The sequence below is a fragment of the Lithobates pipiens genome, unplaced genomic scaffold, assembly GCF_037356315.1.
Source record: "Lithobates pipiens isolate NorthernLeopardFrog02 unplaced genomic scaffold, aLitPip1_a1.2 Scaffold_10, whole genome shotgun sequence".
Classification (NCBI taxonomy): Eukaryota; Metazoa; Chordata; class Amphibia; order Anura; family Ranidae; genus Lithobates; species Lithobates pipiens.
The window spans coordinates 7,035,457-7,060,110 of NW_027507686.1; positions in this window are offsets into that span (position 1 = coordinate 7,035,457).

Genomic DNA, 24,654 nt, shown 5'->3' on the forward strand with positions numbered 1-24,654 from the left:
CATGCCACAACATAACAGAGGCGTGTGATTGGCCCCAAACTTATTCTGCAGCAGGACAACCCCCCCTAAACATACAGCCAATGTCATTAAGAACTATCTTCAGTGTGAAGAAGACCAAGGAGTCTTGGAAGTGATGGTTTGGCCCCTGCAGAGCCCTGATCTCACGGATGTCTGCCTGGGATGACGTGAGAAGAAAGAAGGATTTGAGGCGGCCGACATCCACAGAAGGTCTGTGTGTACTGTCATTTTATTTCAATATTTTATTTCTTTTTTTTACACATGCAGTGACCAGAGCAATACAGTGTTACCACAGTAATACTGCACTACTCTGGGGTGGTGATTATGCTTTTTTTACACACTATTGTTGCTTACAACTGAATTTTACTGTTATAAGCAACCATTTTGTTGTGAATAGGAACTACTCAGTGTTTACTATTGTGAGTCGCTGTAACTGACCACAGATACTCACATGAAAAACAAAGAGCTAGCTCGGCATTGCTATGCAAATGTGTTGTGCCACATCCTATATAAATGACAAAACAAGAAAGAAACCCCCTGTCAGACACCATGAAACAGACTGAGACAGAAGTACAATCAAATCACACTTGTTTATTAATAAAAATAAAAAGGTAAATAGAAAAAAGCGTAGTCAAGCATAGCCAGAGTCCTGTAGCCAGATCGGGTAGTCAGCCAGGCCAGAAGTCAGGGATCCAAGGAGAGCAACTGCAAGCAGGATAAGAAGCCAGGAGGGATGTCAGCAAGCCAGTATTGAAACAAACAGAAGAAGAGGGTTTCTTGTGATGTGACCAACGCGAAGGCAAAGGAAACAGTGAGCTGGAAGGCTTTAAATAGGCAGGTCAGACGAGCATCATCGGGAACAGCTGGTAACTGTGGAAAGAGAAGAGAGCTGGCACTTAGCCGACAGCTGAGCGGCCAGCCCAGAGGAGGAAGGGCTAAGCCAGCCCTGACACCCCCCTATTGGTTGGACTTGAAAGGCACGTACGATAGTCAACTGACACCCCGCAACTATGATCTCAGTAAAGAGTCTCCGACGGAGACTCTTTACCACGTGATCAGCCATGTCCAATCACAGCTGATAGTGTAAATAGGAAGAGCCGGTAATCGGCTTTTCCTTACTCGTGTCTGTCAGACGCGAGTAGAGGAGAGCCGATCGGCTGCTCCTCTGACGGGGGGGGTCTGTGCTGATCGATTATCAGCATAGCCCCCCCGAGGATGCCCACACTGGACCACCAGGGACGCCACCAGACCATCAGGGATGCCCAGCACCAGGTATGCCCCCCCAAGACCACCAGGGATTCCAGTCAGTGCCCATAATGGATGCCAATCAGTGCCCACAATGGGCATCACTGATTGGCATGCATTATTGTTTGGCACTGATTGGCATCCATCCCTACACCACTTTACACTACAATGCCACCTATCCGTGCCGCCTATCAGTGCCCATCCATGCCGCCTATCAGTGCCTATCCATGCCTATCCGTGCCGCCTATCCATGCCCATCTGTGCTGCCTATCCATGCCCATTTGTGCCACCTATCCATTCCGCCCATCCATGCAAATCCATGCCACCTATCCATGACAATCCGTGCCACCTATCAGTGCCTATTTGTGCCACCTATCAGTGTCTATCTGTGTCGCATATCAGTGCCACCTATAAGTGCCACTTCATTGGTGCCACCCCCATCCAACACCCCCCACCCCCACACAATCCAGCACCCCCCCATCCCACCACAATCCAACACCCCCCATCCCCCCATAATCTTACACTCCCATCCCCCACAATCCTACACCCCCCATCCAACACCCCCCCACCATTCAACACCCCCACCCCCTCCACAATCCAACATCCCCCACCCCCAATCCAACAACCCCCACCCCCTCCACAATCCAACACCCACACCCCCTTCACAATCCAACACCCCCACCCCCTCCACAAGCCAACACCCCCCATCCCCGCACAATCCAACATCCCCCACAATCCAACACTCCCTACCCCCAATCCAACACATAACACCCACCCCCCATCCCCCCACAATCCTACACCCCCCACCCCCAGCACCTGTGTTACATAGACTGCAGTGTGTTACATAGACTGCAGTGTGTTACATGGGCTGGAGTGTGTGTTACATGGACTGGAGTGTGTGTTACGTGGACTGTGGTGTATTACGTGGACTGTGGTGTATTACGTGGACTGTGGTGTGTTACGTGGACTGTAGTGTGTTACATGGACTGTAGTGTGTTACATGGACTGTATGTTTCTGCAAAACTGAAAACGCACTAAAGAAATGCATCGGTGTGACCCCGGCCTTAGGCTGAGTTCACACATTTGGATGAGGGTTTCCCCGCATCAAATTCACAATGGAGCCGATTCACACCCCTCCGGGGCGGCCGCGGTCTGCACTTGGAAAGGGCCCTGTGTGTCTTTGGTTCTGATTCAGATGCAAATTCAGGCACAAATTCTGACCTGATTTACACCTGAATCGGTGAACAGGGACACGCCGGACCCCCGCTGCGAGCCGCGGCCACAACATGTGTGAACCCGACCTAAAGCGCTACTAAACCCTGTTTGGTGATTTTTACCTACAGGTGAGTAGTGTTGGACGAACTTCCGACGGGACATTACGCAAACTGCGAACGCGACCAAAAGTTTGGGAACTGCAAAGTTTGCGGCGGGCCCCATTGACTTTAATGGCAGGCGAACCTTAAAAACCTCCAGGTCATATTTTCTGCCACAAAATACTTACTAGCTGTGCACACATAGTCCCACCACATGGACACTGACATAACACATGTATGAAGTGAATCTGGGATCGACAACTACAAGCATTCTTTTTTTATCTGTGAAATTTTGATAATTCAGGACTCAGGAGCGCATGAAGGCCATGGAGGAGAGGCAAGGTCAGGGTAGGCTATGAAGGGGTGCAGGAGATGATCAGTGCTACAGTCAAGGCAGCTCAGTCCTGTGCCAGTGTCCCAGTGTGCCAACCTGTGCTTGAGCCCCTCCCTCTGCCCGGCCCTTACCCCCACCTATGCAGGGCTCCACTGCGGTGGTCCGGAGGTGCCAGTCCAGTGCTGATCCTCAGCCATGGTGCTGGCACTGCCTGTTGATTGTCTTCTCCGCTGCTATCTCCCTCACTGACACCAGCACCGCGATAGAGACTGAGAACTAACACCAGCACCGCGATAGAGACTGAGCACTGACACCAGCACCGCGATAGAGACTGAGCACTGACACCAGCACCGTGATAGACAGCCCTGACACCAGCACCGAGATAGAGAGCACTGACACCACACCAGCACCGAGATAGAGAGCACTGACACCAGCACCGAGATAGAGAGCACTGAGACCACACCAGCACCGAGATAGAGAGCACTGACACCAGCACCGAGATAGAGAGCACTGACACCAGCACCGAGATAGAGAGCACTGACACCAGCACCGAGATAGAGAGCACTGACACCACACCAGCACTGTGATAGAGAGCACTGACACCAGCACCGAGATAGAGAGCACTGAGACCACACCAGCACCGTGATAGAGAGCACTGACACCAGCACCGAGATAGAGAGCACTGAGACCACACCAGCACCCAGATAGAGAGCACTGAGACCACACCAGCACGGAGATAGAGAGCACTGACCCCACACCAGCACCGTTATAGAGACCACTGATACCAGCACTGAGATAGAGAGCACTGACACCACACCAGCACCGTGATAGAGAGCACTGACACCAGCACCGTGATAGAGAGCACTGACACCAGCACCGTGATAGAGAGCACTGACACCACACCAGCACCATGATAGAGAGCACTGACACCAGCACCGTCATAGAGAGCACTGACACCAGCACCATGATAGAGAGCACTGACACCAGCACCATGATAGAGAGCACAAACACCAGCACCATGATAGAGAGCACTGACACCAGCACAGTGATAGAGAGCACTGACACCAGCACCGGGATAAAGAGCACTGACCAGTCCTTAAAAGGACCTTTGTGGACCTAGTAGCTAGTGATTTGCAGACTGTCCCTCTGTCCCTACACTGATAAAAGACAGCTGCAGAATCGGGCAGCAGTCAAGTATAATATTTTTTCTATATTTGGAAGAAAGTATATTATACGTGTACAACCCTAAATACTGTACACCTATACCAGTCCATAAAAGGACCTTTGTGGACCTATTAGCTAGTGATTTGCAGACTGTCCCTCAGTCCCTACACTGACAAAAGACAGCTGAAGAATCGGTCAGCAGTGCACTCAGCAATCACCAGCACAGCCGTCAGCAGCAGTGCACCGAACCCTATATACTGTACACCTATACCAGTCCTTAACCACTTTAGGACCGCCGCATGTAATTATACATCGACAGAATGGCATGTACGGGCACAAGCACGTACCCGTACGTGCCTGCCTTCCAGCGGGTGGGGGGTCCGATCGGACCCCCCTCCCGCTGGCTGTGACGGTCCGTTTTGCTTCGGGAGCGATCTGGGATGAGGGGATGGCCGTTGGTTTCTGGCCATCCCCTCTCGATCGCTCCTGGCGAATGAGAAGCTTCCCCTGTCTGTGCAGTGTAAACACAGGCAGGAGGAAGTGATGTCATTCTCCTCGGGGCGGTCTTTTTGACCACACTGCGAGGAGAGGACATAGTAAGTGTGCACCAATCACTACACTGACACGTAGGTACACATAGGCACACTGTCACCCCCCGATCACCGCCCCCCCCCCCCCCCCCCCGTCACAGTGTCACTGATTGCAGTGATCATTTATTTACTGATCACTGCATTTAGTGTCAGTTGTGACAGTAAAAAGTGTCAGGGCAGTTAGTGTTAGGTCCCGCGGGGTCCTGTGAACTCGATGTTCACCGGTGGCCTGCGATTGCGCTGAGGAGGGGCAGAATAGGGAGATGCCTATGTAAGCAAGGAATTTCCCTGTTCTGCCTAGCAACATGACAGGGATCTACTACTCCCTGTCCTCTGGAGCAGTGATCTGTCATGTTGTAGTGAGCCCATCCTCCCTTCCTAGGACACACTTAACACCTCGATCGCCCCCTAGTGTTTAACCCCCTTCCCTGCCAGTGTCATTTATACAGTAATCGGTGGGTATTTGTAGCTCTGATCGCTGTATAAATGTCAATGGTCCCAAAATAGTGTCCGATGAGTCCGCCATAATGTCGCAGTCCCGATAAGAATTACAGATCGCCGCCATTACTAGTAAAAAAATTAATAATAAAAATACCATAAATCTATCCCCTATTTTGTAGACGCTATAACTTTTGTGCAAGCCAATCAATATACGCTAATTGCGTTATTTATTTTTTTACCAAAAATATGTAGAAGAATACGTATCTGCCTAAACTGTGGAAGAAATTTATTTTTGTTTATAGATTTTTGGGGATATTTATTTTATTAAAACTATTGTTTGTTTTTATTTATTATTTTTTTTTTAATTGTCAGCCTTTTTTTGTTTATAGGGCAAAAAATTTAAATCGCAGAGCTGATGAAATACCACCAAAAGAGAGCTCTATTTGTGGGGAAAAAAAATTACGTACATTTTTGTTTGGGTACAACATCGCACGGCCGCGTAACTGTCTGCTAAAGCGACGCAGTGCCGAATTGCAAAAAAAATGCTCTGGTCAGGAAGGGGGTAAATCCTTTCCGAGGCTGAAGTGCTTAATTAAAACAATTAACCTTATTTTACATATTCTTGTATTTGCTTAAACGTCAATGTTTAGTAACTTAAAGCGGAGCTCCACCCTAAAGTGGAGCTTCCGCTCATTGGAACCCTCCCCCCCCCCTCCGGCGCCACAATTGGCACCTTTTAGGGGGGAGGGGGGGTGTAGGTACCTGTACAGTACAGGTATCTGCACCCACTTCTGGCATAGATATCTGCAGAATCTGCAGATATTTACGCCCCTTTCCGCAGGTCCCCCGCTGTCTGCTGGGAAACACACGGATCCCAGAGGCAGCGGGGACCGTCCTTATTGCGCAGCGCGACTCGCGCATGCGCAGTAGGGAACCGGGAAATGAAGCCGAAAGGCTCCACTTCCTGATTCCCATACCCAAGATGGCGGTGGCAGCACCCGAGAGACGATCGAGAGATCGGCTTCGGGTGCCGACATCGCGGGCGTGCTGGACGGGTAAGTGTCCTTATTTTAAAAGTCAGCAGCTGCAGTATTTGTAGCTGCTGGCTTTTAAAAAAAAAAAAAAAAACGGCGGAACTCCCGGCGGACTCCCGCTTTAAGTGCATAAACAAAATATCTTTAAAAAAAACAAACAAACAAAAGAACTTAAACTGAATATATCAGCTGGGTCCACATAAAAAAAAAAAAAAAAAAAATTGCACGTCTTCTCATGATTTCATTCGGGCCACCAAGCCTTGCATCTCCTTGTTGCATCGCTTGCATTTTGCACGCATACTTGCTTTACCCATAGGTGGAGGAACTTCATTCAAATATTCCCAAACTGGCTCCCTTTTACAGTCTAATGCCATTTTGCTCCCCAAGGGAGGAATAAAGCACTTCAAGCTATGTACAGAAAGATCACAAGGTTTAAAAGCTGCTTTACACTTTATTTTTTACTGCTTGCCCTTCCTCTTCACACTTACAATCGTACAGTTTGTAGTGTACATAGATTTACAAAACAATGAGATAAAGGAATATTCCTGAACTTTTGTTTTATCTCATGGTTACTGTCAAATTTTGTGAATGCATCAATGCAGTGCATGTTATCTCAGCTTGCAGAGCTTGGATTTGTTGAATGAGTTTACCAAAAATGTAAATATTACAGAATATACAGCCTCATGCTACATAACTAAGCTCCATTTCATGCTGAATAAACTCAATGATTAATGTATCTTGCATAGAAAACGCTTTTAGATTTTTACTCCAAAAGCATTTTATTAAAATAAATTTGATAAAAATAAAAAATAAAGTTTTCTGTTTGTTTTTTGTGTTTTGTTTTTTGTTTGTTTTGGGTTATGTGTTTGGTTTTGTTTTGTTTGTTTTGTTTTTTTGTTTGTTTTTTGTTTGTTTTTTGTTTTATTTTTTTTTTTTTTTTTTTTTTTTTTTTTTTGGCGTGGTTTTGTTTTGTTTGTTTTGTGTGTTGTTTTTTGTTTGTTTTGTTTTTGTTTGTTTTTTTTTTTTGTTAGTTTTTGTTGTTTGTTTTGTTTTTTGTTTGTTTTGGTTTTTTTTTGGTTTTTGTGTTTTGGTTTTTGTGTTTTGTTTTTTGTTTGTTTTGTTTTTTGTTTGTTTTGTGTTGTGTTTTTTGTTTGTTTTGTTTTTTTGTTTGTTTTGTTTATGTTTGGTTTGTTTTTGTTTGTTTTGTGTTTTGTTTGTTTTGTTATTTGTTTGTTTTGTTATTTGTTTTGGGTTTTTTTTGTTTTGGTTTTTTGTGTTTTGTTTTTTGGTTTTTGTTTGTTTTGTATTTTGTTTGTTTTGTATTTTGTTTTTTGTTTGTTTTGGTTTTTTTGTTTGTTTTGTTTTGTTGTTTTGTTTGGTTTTGTTTGTTTTTTGTTTGTTTTGGTTTTGTTTTTTGTTTTTGTTTTTTGTGTGTTCTGTTTTCCACTCTGGAAAAAGACATCAATTTTTATTTGTGTATGTAGTCGCACGTCGGCGCAATTGTAATTGTCAGTTAAAGTAACGAAGTGCAGTATTGCAAAAAAATGGCCTGGTCATGAAGGGGGGGGGGGGTAAAAATTCTGGAGTTGAAGTGCTTAAATCATTAAATATTTTGAAAGCATCTGAACTTGACACGGCATCAGCTTCTTGGAGTCCCTGTACAGCAAATCAAGGGGATGGATGGAGACTCAGCCTAAGGAGCCAGTCAGTTCAAGAACAGCAGGAAGTGGAATGACTGAGAGATGACCCCTCCTCACTGTGCTGCTTCTCCTTTCACTGTCCAGTCACAGGCTAGGTCAGTGATGTAGAACCTTGGCACCCCAGATGTTTTGGAACTACATTTCCCATGATGCTCCACTACACTGCAGCGTACCAGAGCATCATGGGAAATGTAGTTCCAAAACATCTGGGGTGCCGAGGTTCACCATCACTGGGCTAGGTGCTGAGCCCGCCATTCAACCTGGAAGACCAGGGACATCTAGTGGTGGACAAGAAGTACTGCGGGGAGAGCTCCAGATTAAAGCTGCTTATTACAGTAAAAGCTCCCTTTTAATTTGATTTTTCATTGGGCTCTGTTTTAAAAGAATTACAAATCTTCAAAATAGTTCACACATATATTTTAACTACACGTTTTAGCCGCTTGCCCATCAACGCGATCCGACCGCACAATGTGCAAGTATAAATATTTTTTTCCCTGTGTACATCTTGCCTGTTCTTTAATTCCCTCCCGGGATTCCTTTCCTGCCGGTTGTTTTCTGCAGACATCCTTAGAGCTGCTGCATGGGTGTAAATTTCCGCTCCCCCTTACTTTATGTGAAATGATTTCATTAACATTCAATTAGTGAAGTCGTAATATTGATGGAAGTGTAAAACACGGCAGTATTTAAACTTTATGTGACCACTCCGAGGGCCTGGATCCCTCTACTCTCTTCTCAAGAAGGAGAGGAATGTAATTACAGAAGCCATACTGGATTATATTGTCGGCTCAGCTGCTGGCCGATGTGCTCACTTTTTTTATCAATGCTGCTTCCAAACTTAAAGGTGGGTTCTTACATTGGTTCAAATAGTACAAATGTAACTTTTAAAACAGCAATAAAGATATAGTAGGCACAAAATCAAATGTATCCATTAGAGTTCTTATAGTGGGGACCCTGTATAATATATTGACTGCAGCGTTGATCACCCCAACAAATGTTATATCAAAATTGCTCTCAAATACGTTAAGGGTTGTCATGCAGATCTATCCATGCAAATATTAATACCATACAATAGGGGTGCAACGGATTGGCAGCGATCCGAACGGGTCACCCCGCTCGGATCGGCACACGCCGCGATCCGCAGAGAGCTCCATGGTCTCGGCCTTAGGAAAGGCTGCGGCTTCGGCCTAGTTCTGGAGCAGCGGCCATCTTGGTACACCCGTCGGAGTATACAATGTGATCGCTCCGTGATGGAGCGATCACCTGTAAACAAACCTGGTTCCTCTCTCCCCTTTCTGTACTGATCTGTACAGTGGAGGGGAGAAATCAGATCACAGCCATCCCAGCAATACCCTGCCAATACTCTGCAATACATACTCTGCCAATACTCTGCAATACATACCCTGCCAATACTCTGCAATACATACCCTGCCAATACTCTGCAATACTTACCCTGCCAATACTCTGCAATACATACCCTGCCAATACTCTGCAATACTTACCCTGCCAATATTCTGCAATACATACCCCGCCAATACTCTGCAATACTTACCCTGCCAATATTCTGCAATACTTACCCTGCCAATATTCTGCAATACCCTGCCAATACTCTGCAATACTTACCCTGCCAATACTCTGCAATACTTACCCTGCCAATACTCTGCAATACATACCCTGCCAATACTCTGCAATACTTACCCTGCCAATACTCTGCAATACATACCCTGCCAATACTCTGCAATACTTACCCTGCCAATATTCTGCAATACATAACCCGCCAATACTCTACAATACTTACCCTGCCAATATTCTGCAATACTTACCCTGCCAATATTCTGCAATACCCTGCCAATACTCTGCAATACTTACCCTGCCAATACTCTGCAATACTTACCCTGCCAATACTCTGCAATACATACCCTGCCAATACTCTGCAATACTTACCCTGCCAATACTCTGCAATACATACCCTGCCAATACTCTGCAATACTTACCCTGTCAATACTCTGCAATACTTACCCTGCCAATACTTACCCTGCCAATATTCTGCAATACCCTGCCAATACTCTGCAATACTTACCCTGCCAATACTCTGCAATACTTACCCTGCCAATACTCTGCAATACTTACCCTGCCAATACTCTGCAATACATACCCTGCCAATACTCTGCAATACATACTCTGCCAATACTCTGCAATACTTACCCTGCCAATATTCTGCAATATCCTGCCAATACTCTGCAATACATACCCTGCCAATACTCTGCAATACATACCCTGCCAATACTCTGCAATACATACTCTGCCAATACTCTGCAATACATACCCTGCCAATACTCTGCAATACATACCCTGCCAATACTCTGCAATACTTACCCTGCCAATACTCTGCAATACATACCCTGCCAATACTCTGCAATACTTACCCTGCCAATATTCTGCAATACATACCCCGCCAATACTCTGCAATATTTACCCTGCCAATATTCTGCAATACTTACCCTGCCAATATTCTGCAATACCCTGCCAATACTCTGCAATACTTACCCTGCCAATACTCTGCAATACTTACCCTGCCAATACTCTGCAATACATACCCTGCCAATACTCTGCAATACTTACCCTGCCAATACTCTGCAATACATACCCTGCCAATACTCTGCAATACTTACCCTGCCAATATTCTGCAATACATACCCCGCCAATACTCTGCAATACTTACCCTGCCAATATTCTGCATTGCAATACTTACCCTGCCAATATTCTGCAATACCCTGCCAATACTCTGCAATACTTACCCTGCCAATACTCTGCAATACTTACCCTGCCAATACTCTGCAATACATACCCTGCCAATACTCTGCAATACTTACCCTGCCAATACTCTGCAATACATACCCTGCCAATACTCTGCAATACTTACCCTGTCAATACTCTGCAATACTTACCCTGCCAATACTTACCCTGCCAATATTCTGCAATACCCTGCCAATACTCTGCAATACTTACCCTGCCAATACTCTGCAATACTTACCCTGCCAATACTCTGCAATACTTACCCTGCCAATACTCTGCAATACATACCCTGCCAATACTCTGCAATACATACTCTGCCAATACTCTGCAATACTTACCCTGCCAATATTCTGCAATATCCTGCCAATACTCTGCAATACATACCCTGCCAATACTCTGCAATACATACCCTGCCAATACTCTGCAATACATACTCTGCCAATACTCTGCAATACTTACCCTGCCAATACTCTGCAATACTTACCCTGCCAATACTCTGCAATACATACCCTGCCAATACTCTGCAATACTTACCCTGCCAATACTCTGCAATATACCCTGCCAATACTCTGCAATACATACCCTGCCAATAATCTGCAATACATACCCTGCCAATACGCTGCAATACTTACCCTGTCAATACTCTGCAATACTCACCCTGCCAATACTTACCCTTCCAATACTTACCCTGCCAATATTCTGCAATACTCTGCCAATACTCTGCAATACTTACCCTGCCAATACTCTGCAATACTTACCCTGCCAATACTCTGCAATACATACCCTGCCAATACTCTGCAATACATACTCTGCCAATACTCTGCCAATACTCTGCAATACTTACCCTGCCAATACTCTGCAATACATAACCTGCCAATACTCTGCAATACTTACCCTACCAATACTCTGCAATACTTACCCTGACAATACTTACCCTGACAATATTCTGCAATACCCTGCCAATACTCTGCAATACATACCCTGCCAATACTCTGCAATACATACCCTGCCAATACTCTGCAATACATACTCTGCCAATACTCTGCAATACATACCCTGCCAATACTCTGCAATCCTCACCCTGCCAATACTCTGCAATACTTACCCTGCCAATATTCTGCAATACATACCCTGCCAATACTCTGCAATACATACCCTGCCAATACTCTGCAATACATACCCTGCCAATACTCTGCAATATATACCCTGCCAATAATCTGCAATACTTATCCTGCCAATATTCTGCAATACCCTGCCAATACTTACCCTGCCAATACCCAGCCATACCCATCCATGCTCAGCCAATATTACATTGGGGAGATGACGTGGATATTACAGTGGGGGAGATGTATATTGCAGTGGGGACTATATGGTGGTGGCATTTTCACAGGTTTTTGCAAATTCAATTATTATTTGCTGATCCGAAAAATTATCTGATCTGTGACTCTGATCCCGAGGAACGATCCGATCCGTGAGTTTTTTAATCCGTTGCACCCCTACCATACAACAATTATAAAAATAAACCTTTTTTTTTATTTTACAAAATGTTCTATTCTATTGCAAAAAAATGGAAGCCCTTCATCCTGCCAATACAGATAAATCATTGCATCCAAATGCATTGCCACCCTACTTGAATATTACACAGATGTATGTATATTGTATCAGATATCCCACATGGCTATGCGTTTCGCAAGTCACGCTCGCTTCCTCAAGACCTATCATTTGTATCAGATATTCCAGACGTCTACCTATTTTTGCTGGTCTCGCCCACTTCCTCAGGACATGAGTATTTCATCTTTTTAAGGAATCGTAATCAGTTTTACAGCTCGGGTGTATGTTTGTAGACAGAGTTCTGTAGTCAAAATGTCACCTTACCTGAATGTTACATAGATTTATGTATATCGAACATTGCTTGTATCAGATATCCCAGATGTCTACGCATTTCACAGGTCACACCCACTTCCCCAGGACGTGAGTATTTCAACTTTTTAAAGGAACTACAATCATTTTTACATTGGGGGTGTATGGTTGTAGACATCATTTTTTAGTCAAAATGTGACCCTACGTCAGACTTCTACCCACTTCGCAGGTCACACCCACTTCCTCTGGACATATCAATTGTATTGGATATCCCAGGCATCTATGCATTTCACAGGTCACAACTTTGCCCCCAGCTACATAACCAACCTCATCTAAGCCATCCACAACATCGCCCCCAGTTACATCACCAACCTCATCTGCAGATATCGCCCAAATTGTCCCCTCCGCTCCTCATAGGACCTCCTCCTCTCTAGCTCCCTTGTTACCTCCTCTCATGCTCACCTCCAGGACTTCCCCAGAGCCCCTCCCATCCTCTGGAACTCCCTGCCCCAGTATATCCAATCAGCCCCTACCCTGTCCACCTTTAGGAGATCCCTGAAAACTCACTTATTCAGGGAAGCCTATCCCACACCCACCTAACAACTGTCCCAGAGCTGCCCCCCATCAAATCATTCCCCCCATCTATTACCTTTTGTACCACCTCCCCCTCCCCTCCCTTTAGAATGTAAGCTCTGTGAGCCAGGCCCTCCTGTCCCTTCTGTATTGAACTGTACTGTAATTGTGCTGCCCCCCCCTCTACATTGTAAAGTGCTGCACAAACTATTGGCGCTATTTAAATTGTGTATAATAATAAATAATACTAATAAAAGGATGAGGAAAAAACTGATCGTTTCTTCGCTTTGCCGAAGTTTCTGTGTGTTAATAGGATGCCTCTTGATTGTTTTTCCTGTCTTTTGTGATAATTTATTTTTATACATTTTGGGATATTTGTTGATTTTTTTTTTGTTTTTTTATATATTTTGGGATATTTGTTGATTTTTTTTTTTTTATACATTTTGGGATATTTGATTTTTTTTTTGTTTTTTTTATACATTTTGGGATATTTGTTGATTTTTTTATGTTTTTTATACATTTTGGGATATTTGTTGATTTTTTTTTGTTTTTTATACATTTTGGGATATTTGTTGATTTTTTTTTTTTTTTTTATACATTTTGGGATATTTGTCGATAATTTTTTTTTTCCATAGTAAAAAAAGAAAGTGAGGTAAAACAAAAAAGTAAAACAACAACAGAGAGATGATACACAGTAATATATTTGTTTATTTTCCCTTTTTTTTTTTTTTTGCATATAATAATAATGCATAAAACATAAAAAAAATACATTCTTGTGTGCAATTTAAGTATGATTTACTATTTTTGTGCCTTTTTGTTTTCCTTTATTGTGGAGGAAAAAACTATCAAAGCACAAAACAAATAAAAAGCAAAAAATAAATAAAAAAAAACAGAGTAAGAGTAATGATGTGATATTTTCATCATATGATGTTTGACTCACATGGTTTTCTTTAATAAAAAAAAAAAAGAAAAAGCCATTGATCACCACACTGACCAGGTGATTGATGACTTTGTTGATAAACAAAGTCACATCATGATGATAAAAATCGAAAGTACCGAACAGGTAAAATGCGGTTCCCTGCATGTCTTTCAAAGCTGGGTTTTCAGTTTTATTTTTGAGTGAATCTTTTCAGAAATCTAAAATCAGAAATGTTACTGTGTATATAAATACACTATATTACCAAAAGGATTGGGACGCCTGCCTTTACACCATGGGCGCTCAACCTGGGGGCCCTTCAGCTGTTGTAGAACTACAAGTCCCAGCGTGCCTCTGCCTTTAGGAGTCATGCTTGTAACTGTCAGTGGCTTGCAATGCCTCTTGGGACTTGTCTCGGCAGCCATGATAAACGTCAGTTTACGGGGGGAGGGCAAAACTAGGCAGGATCAACCAGGTATTTAGGGTTATAGAAAGGGCCAAATTACACAGCACAAGCACTGCTGTTATTCATGCTTTAAGGAACAGGATCCTTCCCTTTTTAAATTTTTTTTAAAGGGTTACAACCGCTTTAAAGAGGAAGTAAACCCTGATGAGTTTACTTCCTCTTTCATTCCCTGCAAAGGTAAAGCATAATGGACTACTATGCATCGCATCGCATCGCATAGCAGTCCATTATGTGTCACTTACCTGACACAGGAGCCAGCGAAGTCACTGCTGTCCCCCTGTAGTCCGGAGCATCCATCTTCTCGGTGGGACTCGCTGCTCCGCCGCTGTCATTCGGCGAAGCAGCGATGACGTCACTCCCGCGCATGCGCACGGGAGCCGACACACGCGGCATCTTCGTTGTTGACGGTGCCGCGCTCAGTGCGCCTGCGCGCCGCTGTCTACAGCGCATGCGCCGTAGACAGCGGTGCCTGTCCTTCGGCAAATATCTCCTAAACCATGTAGGTTTAGGAGATATTTCTTGGACCTACAGGTAAGCCTTAAAGCGGAGGTCCACCTAAAGTGGACCTTCCGCTCATTGGAACCCTCCCCCCCTCCGGCGCCACAATTGGCACCTTTCAGGGGGGAGGGGGGTGCAGGTACCTGTACAGTACAGGTATCTGCACCCACTTCCGGGATAGCTCTCTGCGGAAAGGGGCGTAGATTACGCCTCTTTCCGCAAGTGCCCCGCTGCCTGCTGGGAAACACACAGATCCCAGAGACAGCGGGGACCGTCCTTATTGCGCAGCGCGATTCGCGCATGCGCAGTAGGGAACCGGGAAATGAAGCATACAAGCAGCATCACAAAAGTAAGTACACCCCTCACATTTTTATAAATCTTTCTTCTATCTTTTCATGTGACAACACTGAAGAAATGACACTTGTCTACAATGTAAAGTAGTGAGTGTACAGCTTGTATAACAGTGTAAATTTGCCGTCCCCTCAAAATAACTCAACACACAGCCATTAATGTCTAAACTGCTGGCAACAAAAGTGAGTACACCCCTAAGTGAAAATGTCCAAATTGGGCCAAATTAGCCATTTTCCCTCCCCGGTGTCACGTGACTCGTTAGTGTTACAAGGTCTCAGATGTGAATGGGGAGCAGGATTTTTTTTAGCGTCCTGCCAGCGCACCGCTCCAGTGTGGACACTTTCGGGGGCTTTCACACTGGAGACACAGCAGCGGCTCTTTCAGGGCGCTTTCGCTATTTTTAGCGCTGTAGCGCCTGCAAAGCACCCTTGTGTGAAAGGGGTCTTAGCCATTTTCCCTCCCCCCGGTGTCATGTGACTAGTTAGTGTTACAAGGTCTCAGGTGTGAATGGGGAGCAGGTGTGTTAAATTTTGATGTTATCGCTCTCACTCTCTCATACTGGTCACTGGAAGTTCAACATGGCACCTCATGGCAAAGAACTCTCTGAGGATCTGGAAAAAAAGAATTGCTGCTCTACACATAAAGTGCCTGACAGGTCTACTTTTAAAAAAATTTTTTTTCCAGAGGCAGTAAAGTTCTGTCGTTGACTTTTTACCCATCATTTTTAGGGTTAGGGCTGCTGATTTCCCCCAGGTTTTGGGGGACCTGGGACACTGCAAGCTACCTAAGAAGCCGCAAAGAAAGTTTGGAGGTGTCTGCCATCGCTTGGTGCCGCTCATCTAATTCTTTTACCATTTTTGGGCAAACTGGAAGGAAAAAAAGAGATTTTGAAAAAGGTGATTTTTGTGTTCCCTGTCATCTGTGCGTTGGCCACCAGATGGCAGTGTACAACAAGAAAAAAAAAAAAAAAGGCCAGACATACCGCTAAAAGTGCCATGAGCTATGATGCTGTTTGCAGGATTGGAAGACGCCATTTGTCGCTCCCAGCGATGTATCTGCAGGGGCACATATCAAGGAAAGGGGTGGAGGGGAAGAAATGATTAACTTGTGTTTCCTGCAAGGGATCGACATACAGAAATTTAAATGAGATGTTAAATGCTGTGTAAACAGATGTATTCGACCACCGCGGCTTGTATACCTAAACCGAAAATAAATCTCGCCCCGGATTGAAGGTACGCTCCAGCCGTACGTGAAAATCTTCCCTTTAAACGGACTCGGGGGACGCAACCCAACTCCTGAGCGCCTCTTCATTTTATCCTGACATTTATCTTGTGCAGATGGCTGCCCGGCATGCGAAATTCATGCGGTTCCCGCTATCCCCCTTTTTTTAATTTTTTTAATAGTGGCCTTGAATTGCATCATAAAGGATGGCGCGTTATTAAAGTGCGGCTGTGGACTCCGCCCCTCTGAAGTTTTTCAGAGGAGTGGGTTTGTCCAGCAAAGGGTCCTGTGACACGAGGCTGCGGTACTAAAGAAGCCCCTGTGAAAGGCCACCTGAATCTGCTTGCAGTGGATCGTGTGAGATGAAATGGTAACTAGTTCTAGACTAGCTTGTAAAACGGTTATTATTATAAGGGGGGGGGAGGGTACGTGAAATTCACCATAAAGCACCTACTGTCTTATAATGGGTCAGTTCCAAGGGAACGGCATGCTATACACTCCATACCAGGGCTCTCCAAACTACGGCCCGTGGGCCAGATCCGGCCCGCTAGAAGATTGGATCTGGCCTGTGACTGGGGTAAGTGGCATATACTGAATGTGCACTCACTGAGGATTCAGGTCAGCAGAGGCTTCCTATGGTCTTCAGGCTAGTGTAAGGGGGACTCTAATTAGGACAACTGATGTAAAAGGGGCCGTGATGCAAGGGGGACTCTAATTAGGACAACTGATGTAAAAGGGGGCCGTGATGCAAGGGGGACTCTAATTAGGACAACTGATGTAAAGAGGGACATTGATAGGGATCTTTATATAGGGGGGCAACTATGATGGAGACCCTAATGTAAAGGGAGCCTGATATAAGGGGAACTCTGATGAGGAGGGCCCTGATGTAAGGGGGGACTCTGATACAGGACTTTATGTAAGGGGGGATTATGATGCAGACTCCGATGTGAAGGGGGACTCTAACAGGGATCCTGATATAATGGGGCTCTGATGGAAACCCTAATGCAAGAGGGGACTCTGATGTAAGGGGGGACTTTGATAGGGATCTTAATGTAAGAGGGGACTATGATGGAGACCCTGATGTAAGGGAAACCTGATATGAGGGGGACTCTGATGTGGACCCTGATGTAAGGGGGACTCTGATGTGGACCCTGATGTAAGTGGGGACTCTGATGTGGACCCTGATGTAAGTGGGGACTCTGATGTGGACCCTGATGTAGGCAGGACTCTGATGGGGAGTCTGATGTAATGGAGGCTCTGATGGAGTCCCTGATGTTAGACCGGACTCTAATGGGGACCCTGATGTAATGTAAGCGGAACCCTGATAGGGATCCTGGTGTAATGGGTGCTCTGATGGGGACCCTGATGTATGGGGGGACCCGATGGGGATCCTAATGTAAGGGGGACACTGATGGAAAGAGGACTCTGATGGGGAACCTAATATAAGGGGGGCACTAATGTAAGGAGGCTCTGATGGGAACCCTGATGTAAGGGGGTCACTGATGTAAGGAGGACTCTTATGGGGGTCCCAAATGTAAGGTGGGCACTGATGTAAGGAGGACCCCGACGGGGACCCAAATGTAAGGGGGACACTCATGTAAGTAGGACTCTGATGGGGACCCAAATGTAAGGGGGACACTGATGTAAGGAGGACTCTGATGGGGGTCCCAAATGTAAGGGGGGCACTGATGTAAGGAGGACTCTGATGGGGGTCCAAATGTAAGGGGGGCACTGATGTAAGGAGGACTCTGATGGGGACCCAAATGTAAGGGGGACACTGATGTAAGGAGGACTCTGATGGGGGCCCAAATGTAAGGGGGACACTGATGTAAGGAGGACTCTGATGGGGACCCTAATGTAAGGGGGACACTGATGTAAGAAGGGACTCTAATGGGGTCTCTGATGTAAAGAGACAGTCATTTATTTAAAAAAAAATTATTAGTTTTCAGCCTGAAAATATTTGCAACACTTAAACACATTCACTATGACTGCTATGGATATAAATCCTCTTTGCAAACCATAATATTACCTTGTAAAAGTAGCAGTGACATCATCACTATGCTATACATAGCCTGTGCATCGATCAGAGCTGTGGGAGGGGCCCTTGCTAACTCCGCCCACTACAGGCTTCCTGCAGAAAACTACAATAGGGGGCGGAGACAAGACCAATCTCCCTGCACAAGGAGAGAGAGAGAGAGAGCAGAGCTGTGGGAGGGGCTCAGCAGCTCCACCCACTACAGGCTTCCTGCAGAAAACTACAATAGGGGGCGGAGACCAGACTAGTCTCCCTGCACAAGGAGAGAGAACAGCAGTGGTCGGTCTTTATTACAGGAAGTCTCACACTGGATTACTGCCGGGATCTGGAAGAAATACACAAATCACACGGAGACTCAATATGAATACAGATGAGGAATGATTTTAAACAATATCAGCTGATCCCCGGGGTTCAGTTTGCATTTGGGGGATCCTGTTCTAATGTCTGAATCACACGCTGGAGTCTAATTGGTTGTTTCTAAGCGAGGAAAGGCGATCTCGTGAGGCCTTTGGGGAAAACAGCCCGTCACCTCCGCGCCGAGCCCCCCCCTCCCCTCCCCCAGGTTACCCAACCGTCTCCTGTTCTGATAAGCTGCCAAAATGGTTACATATTTTATTAAGTGCAGTTAATGATCCTCTCAGAAGCTCCAGCTTGCATTGGTTTACTGTCTCTGGAAAGTGCATTTCGCTCGGAAGCGTCAAATTTGCAGCTGACAAAAAGCATTTGTCAACAGAATGTGTGAGCGCAACCGAACAGATGGCTCATCCGAGGGGGGGGGGGGGGAGGGGGGGCGGCTTCTGCTCCGAAATTTGTTGTCACTGTTTAGTTTAAGCATTTACACACCTCCATTGTTCTTAGAATGATGAAAGGTGCAGCTATGATGAATTGCACTGCCGGCCCCTCCGAATCGCTCAGATTTAATAGCCAGGAAAACGGTTGGCACATTTGGAGGAGGATCGGTAATTGGGAGAGCGTATTGTCTTCTGTCATTTCTGGAATTCTTCTATTCCCCTGGGTGAAGCTCAGCGAGGAATCAGACGCAGGAACTGTTTTATCTACTGAAGGATTCGTACTTCTGCCCATCCAGTCCTGAGATTTACACTGCTCCGCCACCTGTCCGTCATGACGGGGGGGGGGGGGGGATCTGATCTTCTTAAAGCGGAGGTCCGTCCCCCCAAAAAAAAGTAATGAAAAACCAGCAGCTGTACATACTGTAGCTGCTGGATTTTAATAATCGGACACTTACCTGTCCTGGAGTCCCGCGATGTCGGTACCGCAGCTGTTTCCATCAGCCGTCGCGTGCCGCCACCATTGCGGGTAAGGGTACCCGGCAGTGTAGCCTTTTTTTCGGCTTCACGCTGGGAACCCTAATGCACATGGGCGAGTCCCGGCTCCTCGCTCCTACTGGGCCGGCGATCGGGACAGGAGGAGGGAGCTCCACTGTGATGTCACGGGCCGCGGCCCGGACTCCCGGAAGTGGGAACAGGATACCTATCAAAGACAAGTGTTAGACATGTGCACTGACAAAAAAATTGTTAGTTTTCGTTTCATTCGTTTTTTTTTGCTCTTTTCGGAAATCAGAATTTTCAGATTTCTGGATTTTCTCATTTTGAATTTCCAAATTTTCAAATTTCCGCATTTTCAAATTTCCGCATTTTCAAATTTCTAAATTCCGAATTTTTGGATTCTTAAATTTCCAAAATGTCAAATTTCCGAATTTTGAAAACTCTAAATTTCAGTCCCGGCTCCTCGCTCCTACTGGGCCGGCGACAGGGAGAGGAGGAGGGAGCCCCACTGTGATGTCACGGCCCACGGCCCGAACTCCCGGAAGTGGGAATAGGATACCTATCAAAGACAGGTGTTAGACATGTACACTGACAAAAAATGTGTTAGTTTTCGTTTCATTCGTTTTTTAATTTTTGCTTTTTTCTGAAATCCGAATTTTCAGATTTTCATTCTTTTGAATTTTCATTCTTATTTTTGGATTTTCAAATTACTAAAATTTCGAATTTTCAAATTTATGAAATTTCAAATATTTGAATTTCCAAATTTCAAAAATTTTGAATTTCCAAATTCAAATTTCCGAAATGTTCCAATTTCCGAATTTCCAAAATTTCGAATATCCGAAATTTCAAATTTTCAAAAATTTGAAATTTCTGAAATTCGAAATTTTTGACATTTCCAATTTCTGAAATTTAGAATTTTCCAATTTCTATATTTCCGAATTTTTGAAAATTCGAAATTTGGAAATTGAAAAAAATTGAAAATTCCGGAAAAAACGCATGTCTAACATGTATCCTGTCCCCTCTCCCCCCCCCCCCCCCCCAAAAGGTGCCAATTGTGGTACCGAAAGGGGGGGAATCAGATGAGCGGAAGTTCCACTTTTGGGTGGAACTCCGCTTTAACAACTTTAAGATTAGGCTTATTCTGGCACTTTTTGTTTACAAGTTTAAGTTAGTTTTTTTTGCTAGAAAATTACTTATAACCCGCACAAAATTATACATTTTTTTTTAGTAGAGACCCTGGGGAATAAAATGGTGAATGTTGCAATTTTTTATATCACACACAGCGGTTTTGCAAATTTTAGGTATCTATTTACTCGGCGTACCATCATCTTTTATAATGTATCACAAATTGGGTTATATGTTGTGTTTGTGTGCATTAAAATTCATTAAAGTGTATTTATTATAATAAAAAATTAGCGTTCGAAAAACCCCTGTGCAAATACAGTGCGACATAAAAAAACTGCAAAACCAGACATTTTCTAAGGTCTAAGCCAGGGGTAGGTAACCTTTTGAGCACAGTGTGGCAAAAAAAAAAAAAAAAATCTAAGTAATTGAGCGTGCCGATTTTATAACAAAAAAAAATTCAACTTCACACTCTCAGTCACGAAAAAGGATTTTTTATAAAGCAAATGTTGTAAACTATCTTCAGTAGAAGTGAGAAATTAACATCCTGTACTCTCACGTCTCGGATCAATGTTTCAGCACTGTACCCCCCTGCACATCTGCCCCACCACTGTACCCCCCTGCACATCTGCTCCATCAATGTATCCCTTTTCTCATCTGCCCCACCACTGTACCCCCTGCACATCTGCTCCATCAATGTACACCCATGCCCAACTGTTCCATCAATTTACCCCTTTTCTCATCTGCCCCACCACTGTACCCCTTTTCTCATCTGTCCCACCAATGTACCCCCTGCACATCTGCCCCATCACTGTACCCCCTGCTCATCTTTCCCGCCACTGTACCCCCCTGCACATCTGCCCCATCACTGTACCACTTTTCTCATCTGCTCCACCACTGTACCCCCCTGCTCATCTGCCCCACCACTGTACCTCCCTGCACATCTGGTCCACCGCTGTATCCCCATGCTCTTCTGTCTCACTACTGAATCACCTCATCTGTCCTAACACTGAACCCATCTGCTCAACTTCCCACCACTGTAACCCGCTTTCTCATCTGCCCCACCACTATACCTCCTGCACATCTGTCTCACCTCTGTACCCCCCTGCTCATGTGTTCCACGATGTACCTCCTTTCACATCCGCCCCACTGCTCTACATCCCTGCTTTTATGTCCCCCCACTGAACCCCTTCTCATCTGCCCCAACACTGAACCTCCCTGCTCTTCTATCCCACTGCTGAACCCCCTTCCCATCTCTTCCACCACTGTACCCACCTGCTCATCTACTCCACTGCTGTGCCCTCTTCTGATCATATGTAGAGTGGTGAAAGGAAGCAGAGATGAGACACATCTACCTGTCCTGGCACACTCATCCTGCTGATCCAACTCTCGCATCCAGCCCACGTGCTTCTATGCGATGTATGGGATGTATGAGATGTAAGAGATGTATGGGATGTATGAGATGTATGAAATGTATGTGATGTATGAAATGTATGGGATGTATGGGATGTATGTGATGTATGGGATGTATGAGATGTATGGGATGTATGGGATATATATGATGTATGGGATGTATGGGATGTATGTGATGCTGAGATGTATGATGTGGATGTATGTGATGTATGAAATGTATGTGATTTATGTGATGTATAAAATGTATGTGATGGATGGGATGTATGTGATGGATGGGATGTATGTGATGTATGGGATGTATGTTATATATATGATGTATGAGATGTATGGGCTGTATGTGTGGTATGGGATGTATGGGATATATATGATGTATGGGATGTATGGGCTGTATGTGATGTATGTGAGGTATGGGATGTATGAGATGTATGCGATGTCCGATACAAGAATCTGGAATGGATGCGCAATGATGAGTTCAGGCCAGGGGTACTTTCTGAAAGCAGTGGGCCTGTGTGCTGTGTGCAGGATCATAAGTTGGGCCCCCGCAGCTGAGAAAAAGTGTGGCGCTCTGCACCACACGAAAAGTTGAATGAGATGAGACACATCTACCTGTCCTGGCACACTCATCCTGCTGATCCAACTTTTGCATTCCAGCCCATGTGCTTGTATGTGATGTTTGGGATGTATGGGATGTATGAGATGTATGGGATGGATGTGATGGATGGGATGTATGTGATGGATGGGATGTATGTGATGGATGGGATGTATGTGATGGATGGGATGGATGGTATGTATGTGATGTATGGGATGTATGGGATGTATGAGATGTATGGGATGTATGAGATGTATGGGATGTATGGGATGTATGGGATGTATGTGATGTATGAGATGTATGAGATGTATGAGATGTATGAGATGTATGAGATGTATGGGATGTATGGGATGTATGGGATGTATGAGATGTATGAGATGTATGGGATGTATGTGATGGATGGGATGTATGTGATGGATGGGATGTATGTGATGGATGGGATGTATGAGATGTATGGGATGTATGGGATGTATGGGATGTATGGGATGTATGGGATGTATGAGATGTATGGGATGTATGAGATGTATGAGATGTATGGGATGTATGGGATGTATGAGATGTATGAGATGTATGTGATGTATGGGATGTATGGGATGTATGGGATGTATGAGATGCATGGGATGTATGGGATGTATGGGATGTATGTGATGGATGGGATGTATGTGATGGATGGGATGTATGTGATGGATGGGATGTATGAGATGTATGTGATGTATGGGATGTATGGGATGTATGGATGTATGGGATGTATGGGATGTATGAGATGTATGAGATGTATGGGATGTATGAGATGTATGAGATGTATGTGATGCGTGGGATGTATGGGATGTATGGGATGTATGGGATGTATGGGATGTATGAGATGTATGGGATGTATGAGATGTATGGAGATGTATGGGATGTATGGGATGTATGAGATGTATGAGATGTATGTGATGTATGGGATGTATGGGATGTATGGGATGTATGAGATGCATGGGATGTATGGGATGTATGGGATGTATGTGATGGATGGGATGTATGTGATGGATGGGATGTATGTGATGGATGGGATGTATGAGATGTATGTGATGTATGGGATGTATGGGATGTATGGGATGTATGGGATGTATGGGATGTATGAGATGTATGTGATGTATGGGATGTATGGGATGTATGGGATGTATGAGATGCGTGGGATGTATGGGATGTATGGGATGTATGTGATGGATGGGATGTATGTGATGGATGGGATGTATGTGATGGATGGGATGTATGAGATGTATGTGATGTATGGGATGTATGGGATGTATGGGATGTATGGGATGTATGGGATGTATGAGATGTATGAGATGTATGGGATGTATGAGATGTATGAGATGTATGAGATGTATGAGATGTATGAGATGTATGAGATGTATGGGATGTATGGGATGTATGAGATGCATGGGATGTATGGGATGTATGGGATGTATGTGATGTATGGGATGTATGGGATGTATGGGATGTATGGGATGTATGAGATGCGTGGGATGTATGGGATGTATGGGATGTATGTGATGGATGGGATGTATGTGATGGATGGGATGTATGTGATGGATGGGATGTATGAGATGTATGTGATGTATGGGATGTATGGGATGTATGGGATGTATGGGATGTATGGGATGTATGAGATGTATGAGATGTATGGGATGTATGAGATGTATGGGA